Source organism: Megascapheus bottae, chromosome 15 (genome assembly GCF_031878675.1).
Source record: "Megascapheus bottae isolate mThoBot1 chromosome 15, mThoBot2.hap1, whole genome shotgun sequence".
Lineage (NCBI taxonomy): Eukaryota > Metazoa > Chordata > Mammalia > Rodentia > Geomyidae > Megascapheus > Megascapheus bottae.
Window position 1 is genome coordinate 24,007,734 of NC_143523.1, and position 9,641 is coordinate 24,017,374.

Below are 9,641 nucleotides of genomic sequence, written 5' to 3' on the forward strand. Positions count from 1 at the left end.
TGTGTGTGTGTGTGTGTGTGTTTATGTGGTACCAACCAATCAAACCCAGGGCCACGTGTATGCTAAAGCAAGCACTCTACTATTAAGCCATTTTCCTTGCCCTTGCCCATACTATTCTTTGTGGTCTTTTACTTCTGTTTTCTAAGATATTGTTCCATGTAAGCAGCTGTAATTGAAGTCCTTATCACCCTAATCTTTCACCTGGCTTTTAGGGAATCCAAAACTAATTCTGCTGGCACCAAGCATATGATTGCATAGATTCTGGAGGTAGAATGTTTAGCTTTGCTGGATGAATATGTAAATCTTGGACCGAAAGAGAAGCATTTAAAGAGACCCACATCCTTGAACCATATAGCAGACTGCCAAAACTTTAGCATAGAATTTAATCATAAGGGTAGCAAAACTACAAAGGCTATATATGCATAGTGGGTTTTTTTGTTGTTTGTTTTTTGTTTTTCCTTTTTTAAAAATGAGTGTTTAATCCAAACATTCATTTTGGTTAAACTTTGTCAAATGCCATTTTATCAAGTGGCACTTTTTTGTTTGTTTGTTTTTGTCAGTCGTGGGGCTTGAACTCTGGGCCTGGGCACTGTCCCTGAGCTCTTTAATTCAAGGCTATTTGCATTACCACTTGAGCCACAGCCCCACTTCCTACATGAACAGTTTTAATAGATTTCTTATGTTGAAGTCAGAACTCTAAGCGATAGAGTGGACCCAAAGATGTAGTATAGAACATATAAATGGACACATATGAGACCTATGAGCCTTCAGTTTGTATGGACCCTCTTGGTGGGCAGAAACCCTGCCCATTACTAGGGAAGAGAGCTTCCTGCTGAGTGGATGTCATTCAAGTCCCTAGCTGAGGTCATGTTTGTCTCCCTGAAGATCTGGCTGACTCAGAAAAAAAGAGAGCAAAGATACAACTACCAATGTTACAAATGGAAAGACAAGTGGAACTCATTGTAGACCCTGAGAAACTAAAATAAGAGATGATAAAAACATATTTATGCCTAGTAATTTGAAAAATTAGCTGAAATTGAAGCTTTGAAAAATCTAAACCACCAAACCAACTAAATGAGGAATAGATGACCCAAATAACTCTAGATATAGTCAATAAGTTTACAATTAAAGTTCTACCAATAAAGAAAGCTTCAAACTCAGTGGAAAATTCTGCCTTCACTGGAAAATTCTACTAAACATCTAAGGAAGTGATAACACCAATCCTATGTGAACTCTTCAAAATAAAACAGGAAGAAACAGACTTTTGCTTCTAGGAAGTGAAAATAATGAGTTCAAGTCTCATCAAGTGGGAGCTTAAGTTCAACTAATAAAGAAATAAAATATGTATTAATATATAAATATATATTAAAACACTAGAAGATATAAAGAATAATATTTGAAATGTTAATGGATGATTTCAAGAATAGAATGGAGAGGACAAAGGAATGAATTAAAAATTTTAAGAACAAGGGCCAGGAGTTTAGCCTAGTGGTAGAGTGCTTGCCTAGCATGCACGAGGACCCAGGTTCAATTCCTTGGTACCCTATACAGAGAAAACAGTCAGAAATGGTGCGTTGGTTCAAGTGGTAGAGCTCTAGCCTTGAGAAAGCCCAAGGACAGTGCCCAGGCCTTGAGTTCAAGGCCCAAGACTGGCAAAAAAATTAAGAATAGAAAAATGGAAATTATCTAATTTTAGCAACAGAGAAATTAGTCTAAAAAGAAAACAATGCCTCAAGCTATGGGACTCTAATAACAACAACAATAAAGTATCTAAAAGTATTGTTCATGCCTAAATGCAGAGAAAAAAGAAAGCAGGGAATAAGTACTTGAAGAAATAATGATTAGAAATGTCCTACATGTTGCAAAATGTGTAAACCTATGAAAATCAAGATGAAGAAAGCCCAAATATGATAAACCAGACAAATGAGATGCACCCTAGTTAAACTTCTGAAAACCAAAGGCAAAGAAGAGCCATGAAAATTGCAAGAGTTTGAAAAACCACCTCACCTACAGGAGAAACCATTATGATGATGACAGACTCTAGAATCCACAAAGGTCAGAAATCCTCAGGATTTCAGCAGAGTATCCTCAAGAAAAGAGCTGTCAACCCAGAATTCTATATTCAGGGGGAAAATATCCTTTAATAATAAAAAGGCCCATCAGATGCTCTCAGATCATGGAAAACTGAGAGAATCTATAGCTGAGATCCATCCTAAAAGAATGGCTAGTAAATGTTCTCTAAACAGAAAAGAAAAAGAACTTTGGAACATCAGGAAGGAATGCAGAAAAATAGAAAAATAAAAAGATGTTAAACATACATTTTTCTCCTGTCCTTGAGTTTCCTAAATTATGTTGGATGATCAGAACTATTATTCAGTCTGATATAGCCATATATAAGACATATAATATGATAAGATATATTAGAAAAGAGATAAAATGGAAAATAAGTCTTCTGGAGTCCACTCTAGCTGAGAAGATAGAAATTCCAATTGACTGTGATAAATTAGGTATATATAATACCTAAAGGAGCCATTAAAACATCTATACAGATATACACAAAAACTATAGATGAATCAGCAAGGAATTCTAAAGAATGTTGAAGTCCAGCACCAAATAAGCAAGAAAAAGAAAATGGAGACAGAATGAAGTGGGAGGGGAAGGGAAGAAAACAAAATGGAATAACTGGTTAGCCTGATATGGTCATTATTATAGTAAATGTAAATGGTCTAAAGACACCAATAAGATATAGATAGTGGCAGAGAAGAATAAAAACACATGCCCCAACTATATATGTCTATAAGAAACTAACTTCACATATAATATAGGTTAGTAGTAAAGGCTTAAAAATATGCATCATTCAAACATTGATTAGAAGAAAATAAGACAAGGTGTGGAAGAGTATACCTGTAATTCCAGTGCTTGAGAGGCTAAAGCAGGAGGATCACAAGTTTGATATCAGCTGGACTACACAGTAAGATATTACGTATTAAAAAAAAAACATTAAAAAATCTCAAGAAACCGTGGTAGAAAAACTAGCAGAACATTATTGGGACGTGGAAGAATCTGAAATACTATTAAGCAACAGAATCCAATTCATACACTCTTTTCAAGAACCCCTAGAACAAACATCAAGTTAGTCCATATCCTGGGCCATAAAACAAACCTCAACACATTTGAAAACATTTATATATGAGTGTTTCCACCTGGTCACAACAGAATCAGATAGAGATCAATAAAAGAAATATAACTGAAATCATAATTCATGAGTCACAAAGGAAGACTCAAAGGAAAATTTACAATATAATACTTAACTGAAACAAAGGAAAATACAATATACCAAAACTGTGGGGCAGAAAGAAAGGAGTGTTTGGAGGAAATCTTGAAGCACTAAGTGCTAACATGAGAAAAGGAGGAAAGAAATCAATAATTTTATCCCCATCTTGAAAAATAAAAAAACTAAATAGATAGCAAGCATCAGAAGAAAAGATAATGAGGAGTCAAGGAAATTTGTTTAAAAAGAAAGAAAAAACAAACACTTTTCAAAAAATTGTCAGTTTGGGGCCAAGAGTTTGGCCTAGTGGTAAGAGCACTTGCCTAGCATGCATGAAGACCCAGGTTCAATTCTTAGTACCACATACATAGAAAAAGCTGCAAGTGGTGATCTGGCTCAAGTGGTAGAGCGCTAGCCTTGAGAAAGCCCAAGGACAGTGCTCAGGCCCTAAGTTCAAGCTCCAGGACTGGCAAAAATTTTTTTCAATCTTTTATCAAGACATGTACACACACACACACACACAGATAGTGGTTAATGGAGTAGAATGGAGTGCAGGTGACACATGACAGCCCAGAGGTACAGAATGATACATGAAAACACAATGGGAGGTGTTTTCCTCACTTCTGAAGAAGTAAACTGGATAAGCACAGGTGTCTTTTGAAGTGAGGCAGGAGCTAGAAGCACTACCTACATGACAGAGACAAGAACCTAGAAAATATGGCCATAATCATTTGTGTGACTTCAACTCATAGCCTGGGAAATGAGGAGGGAGAGAGGGAGAATAAATAGAGTGAAAGAAAGATAGATGATGGATAGGTAGACACAGATAGACAGATGATTGCTAGATAGATAGATAGATAGATAGATAGATAGATAGATAGATAGATAGATAGATAGATAAAGACAGACCTCAGTAATATCTCTGGTTTCTATGACTCATTTTTTTCCATGATAATATGTTAGATGACTTTCACTGAAGGTAGGAACTGGATTTCTGCCTCTTTGTGTCACCACAGGGCCTAGCAAAGTGCTGTCTTTATAAAATGATGGATCTATGCCCACGGTTTTGTAAAGGACAACACCCATGGTGAATGAGGCACATTCACCTATTGGCTTGGATATATAAATCTTTGCCAAAGGCATAGGCATCACACCAGGTTCCAGTCGTGCCATCTTACCACAGAGACAGTAATTCAAAGTGTGGTGGGCAGCAGCTTATGCTCATTAATTGGTAATGAAGACAGGAAATTATTTGCCCTCAGAAGCTGAATTTCTGCTGATACGTTTGTGGAATTCCTTTCTCTCACCCTTGTTTACCAGCCCTCAATGCTAAAAGGGGGACATGATGTATCTATATTTTTTCTGGATAGTGCAGTCAACACATTAGAGGTCAGGCTGTCCTAATAAAAGTGGTTTTCTGTTACTGGCTGAGAAAGGAAGCTTTTCTTGTCTTTTCTGGGCAGTTTCCTTCTGTGAGAAGAGTAATGATCCTGTAGTTAGTTAACTCTTCTTTGTCACTGAGGTATCAGAAATGATGTAGGTTAACAAGTCTGGGTTGCAATCCAGCATCAACTGTGAGTTTGAACACCAGGACCACCCCTGTGAAGGGATGGGCAGACCTTTGGAACAGGTTTCACATCCTTTCTGCTTGCCCAGACCTCATGGCCTCAGTAGCAGCTGTTGGCTAGTTGGTCTCCAGGAAGATCTCTGACTTAAGCCTGAGAGTCAGAGTGACACTGATTCTCATGGCATTGAATAAATGCTGAATTTCCTATCATGCAGGAAGATTTTGTAAGAACCTAGATGTTGATCTGATTTCATACTACTGGATCAACAGAGATAGGGCCTCCTAGGGATAATAATAAGGAAAACCCACCCACCCACCCCTTGATGATGGATGTTGTGGGGATACTAAGGTTTTCACAGAATGATAAGACAGGTATGATCCACTCACCCCGTCATGAAGAGATTGAAATGAACTTGGGACAAAGTAGGATATAGGAACTGTGGTTCCTAAAGATACAGCTCATTATATATGGCAGAGTCCTCCAAGAAACCAGAGAGGTCCCTGATGTCCTGAGTATGCCAGGCACAGATCTAGGTCATCCACAGGGTTCTAGATTCTGTCAGTGCAAATGTTTCCTAGGGATGTGGCCTGGAGAAGTTCTCCAATGCCAGCAAGGCATTAGAATTATCCTGCTGGAACACAGATGCTGAGCTCCATCTCCAGAAGTCTTGGGTGGGGCCTGGCAATTGGCATTTCTAACAATCCCAAGACATGCCGATGTTGCTGGGTCCATCACTACACTCAGAGGGTTGATAGACTAGGATGTGAGATTGCCAGGCACATCTCCTGCTCTGTCTGGTGTTGTCTGAATGGGCCCATCAGATTCATTCTCTCCTTCACCCTGACCCTCATGCCTGAGTTGGTCTTGAATTACTCTTCAATGCCAGTGGCTCCACATTTCTCCTAAGCTCTCTAGATGGTGTCTTGGCTCAATTCTTGCTTGATCCAGGAACCTCATTTGACCTCTGTTAGGGTTATCTCCCTCCCCCCAAAAAAAACCCTCCTCAAGAGAAATTCCCCCTGTGACAGCTCCTTGCTGCCCCCTCCTGGTTTCTGGAAGCTGAATATAGCTTAGTTACATGAAATTGAACTCTTTGGAATATGTTGGCTCCAACCATAAGCAATTTTCAGTATTAACTGGGAAGGTACAGACCAATTCTGTAAGAATCTATACAATGAGTTTGGTGTCAGTGCTTCGTACCTATAATCCTAGCTACTCAGGAGATCTGAGGACCATGATTCAAAGGCATTCCAGGCAGGAAAGTTCATGAGACTCATATCCAACTGTTCACCAAAAAGTGAATCTGTGGCTCAAGTGGTTGAGTGCTAGCCTACAGCAAAAAAAATTCAGGGACAGCACTCAGACACTGAGTTCAAATACCAGGACTGGCACACACACAGACGCACACACACACACTGAAAAATACTTACAAATGTCTATACCAACAAACTCCAAAGCAAGACAAGGTAAAACTGCCATGTCTGTGTTTGAGATTAGGTGTAGCTCTCTTTAATCAATAGCTCGCTTCCTGGACTCATATTTCCCCCAAAATACCTCAATCAATTCTAGAAGTAATTCACAAATAGTTGATCCAGGGCCAGGAGTGGCTCCTAACACACTTTGGTGTTCCATTTTGCTCTGCCTCTGATCAATGAGTTTCCCCAGGAGCCAAGAACAAGCAAGACTCTGGGCTATGGGAAACACAAGGAGGGTATTGCGATTCTCAGGCTAGCCCACTAAAGCCTGGTAACCTCATCTTCCAGGAGTGATGGGAAGAAGGATTGCAATCACTCTGTCTGTTGCTGTAAAAAAAAAAGATTCAAGAAAATACTGTGGAATAAGAAATGGCTTTTAATTTAACTTGTGCTGTTTGAGGAAAAAAGAGGTTCAATTACTGGCAGGTGAGAAGGTCAGAGCAGGAGTTGCATCCGATTCTGAGGGTGCCTCAGGGGCAGCATTGTTTTCATTCAATCTAATCTTCCTCCCCCCCCCCGAATTTATGACTTTAATTTACTTGAACAGAAGCACTGGGCATTGTGTTGTGCCTGTGTTTAGCTGCTGAGACAATCAGGGGTTTGCAGGTTGGGGAGGGGAAAGATTACTAATGGAGCTGGAGAGGAGTTGGAAGGGAATTCAAAGAGGGTATATAGCTTGTAGGGAAGGAGGAAGGGAAGAGGGGGGCAATGATAGAGAAGGAGTGGTGACAGTGCTAAAGATGGCAGAGGAGCCTCTTTAAGGAGAGGAGTTAATCACGAAAAACTGTGTGTGAGGGGGTGGAGTAGTAATGAAGTGAGAGCATATGTCTTCCCAAGGGACAGGGAAATGGCTCTGGGGAACAGATGAGCATGAAGCTGTTGGTAACAAATCAAAACCGAAGTCCAAACATCTGTGAGAACTCACAGTATTTTTGCTAGGGATCCCGGATGTGGGGGTGGGCAGAAGTGAGAGGGGGAGGCCTCTGAGTCATATTCTCAGCCTTCGGTAACCTGGAATTTGGTTAGTTTCATTCTAACCTTCTTACTGGACTCCTGTCTGCCCCCAAAGGTTGACCTGTGAGGAGCGAAATCCCAGCTCCAGACAGAACACAAGACCTAGGTCTTACAATCCAATCTTAACCCCCATAACCCTCCTCTGGAAGCTCTGGGATGTTCCAGCTCCCATCTGGCTCTGGTGCTGCTGGCACACAGTTCTGTTAGCATAGACTGCTAGGGTCCCCTTTTCCATATCCTGGACTTCTGTCCTCTCCGCTGCTCCCTCTCCCACCTGGTCTACCCACCAATATCATTGATCTAAGCCCAGCCCCAGATCAAGACCTAAATCATCTTTCCCATGAAGTGTCCCTGCCTCGATTTCGGCCTCAAAGCTCCAAGTTGGACCCAAAACTGGCCAAATGATCCTATTCCTCTGCCCTCCTGCAGGGCCTGCCTCTTAGCCACGTCCCCCTTTAATGCCACATCTACCAGCTCCTACACACAATCTAACTCTCCTCTTGCCCTTAGAACTGGGCACAGGGTCTGGGCTCTGGAGAGGGCATTGCCATGGCCCTGGTACAGTTAAACTCCTCCTTACATGGCTAGGGAACTATGCCCTGCAGAACTCTCCACCCCATCCCCAAACCCATGTTTTAGGAGTTCCTTTGCTCAAGAGTCCTGAGCCTGCCTCTAGCTTTTCCTCTGGGAACTTTCTGCACCTCTATGTTTCTCATATGTATGGAACACCATAGAATGCTGTTCACAGAGCTCTACTCAGAGCTTTGGAGTACTGATGGAACAGAAGGTGGGAGGGATGAGGTGGGTTATACGGAGGCCTAAGGCCAGGGGAGAAATTTCGACGGTAACATGTTCCACACAAGAATTCCAATGAATGGAGGACTTTGAAGCCAATCCAATCCTCTTGGTTGTTCCAAATGTGTGTTTTTGTCAAAGTACAAGGTTGACATCTTTTAGTTAGCAATGAGTCTGATTTTTTGAGTCTTAAATTCTTGGCTGTATGTGTGGCACCAGACCTCCTTTGACTCTTAACCCCAGGCCTTGCAAATGTTGGAATGAACCTAGCCAATTTCACACCTTACTGAGTAATGGAGCTTTCTCTGAGCTTCAGAGAGAACTGGAGAAGTCTGTGGGAGGAGGGGTAGAGTGGCTATTATTACATATCACAAAAGTTTTGTCTAGCCACCTTTGCTCTATTCCCAAGTTCCTGTCCCTCCTTTCTCCTCAGGAACCATTTCTTCGGCTTACTCCTTCGCTAGGTCTTCCCTCCTGACAGCACACACCCACTGCCTCCGCCAATCCCCTTGGCTCCCAACCTGTCTGGATACAAGCTGGTTAAACAGTTCCAGGCAAAGGAAGAGTCTATCTTGCCAAAAATGGATTGCTTTCCTCATTGATCCTGCCTTTCCGATATCACAGTCTACTTTCTGAGAGCTGCGTGTGTCTTTGAACCATCCTTCCCACTAGACAGTGAGATCTTTGAGGGCAGAGATGGAGCCTGGTTCAGCTTTGTGACTCTTCCAGCACCTTGCACTTCAGAGCTTTCATGCAAGAAGCTTTTATGGAAGAATAGTCCCCAAAGGGGGCTGGAACCTGTATGTGCCCTGCATTACAGCTTTAAAGCACTGGCACCCTGGCCATCCCATATTTCCACACCCTACTCTGGGAGCCAGATCCCTCCTTCCAGACATGAGACACTCCTTCCATGAAGCTACCAGGGCCCTGCTTCCCTCCTGTGTGATGTCATAGCTCCTGACTTTCTTTCCCGGTTCTGGCTCACCTCATTCTGTAAATTTACAGCTGTGTGACTTTGACCATGCCTTATAACTCCTCTGTGCTCTTCTTTATCATCTGTCCCATCCCTACATTACTTTTAAAGAAATAGAAGTACCATTCGTGGGGCTTTAAAGGACTGAATAAGTTGGTACTCAGAAGCTTGATGTGCTGAGTCCTGAGTGCAGGACTGGGTTGTCTGTATCCTCCCAGGCACCCATGTGTTTAATTCCTGAACACTTACTGAGACTTGATATGTGTCAGGGCCCGTAATAGAGTCTGGATTGAGAGATAAAGTCAAGGTAGCCATACCACAGACCTACATTGAAAGAGTTTGATACAGGGTTATAAGTGCTGGACTGAGGCTCTGTAATGGAGGAAATGATGTGTCAGTCAGCTCAGAACAACTCAATGGAACCAGTTGAGTTGCACCATCCAACTCCCATGACATCATGGGGTGAGTGGATGATGCCTGAGAAAAATCCCACCAGTGTAAGTCCTGGGACTAGGCCTGGGCCCAAGTCCCTTACTTCCCAAAGA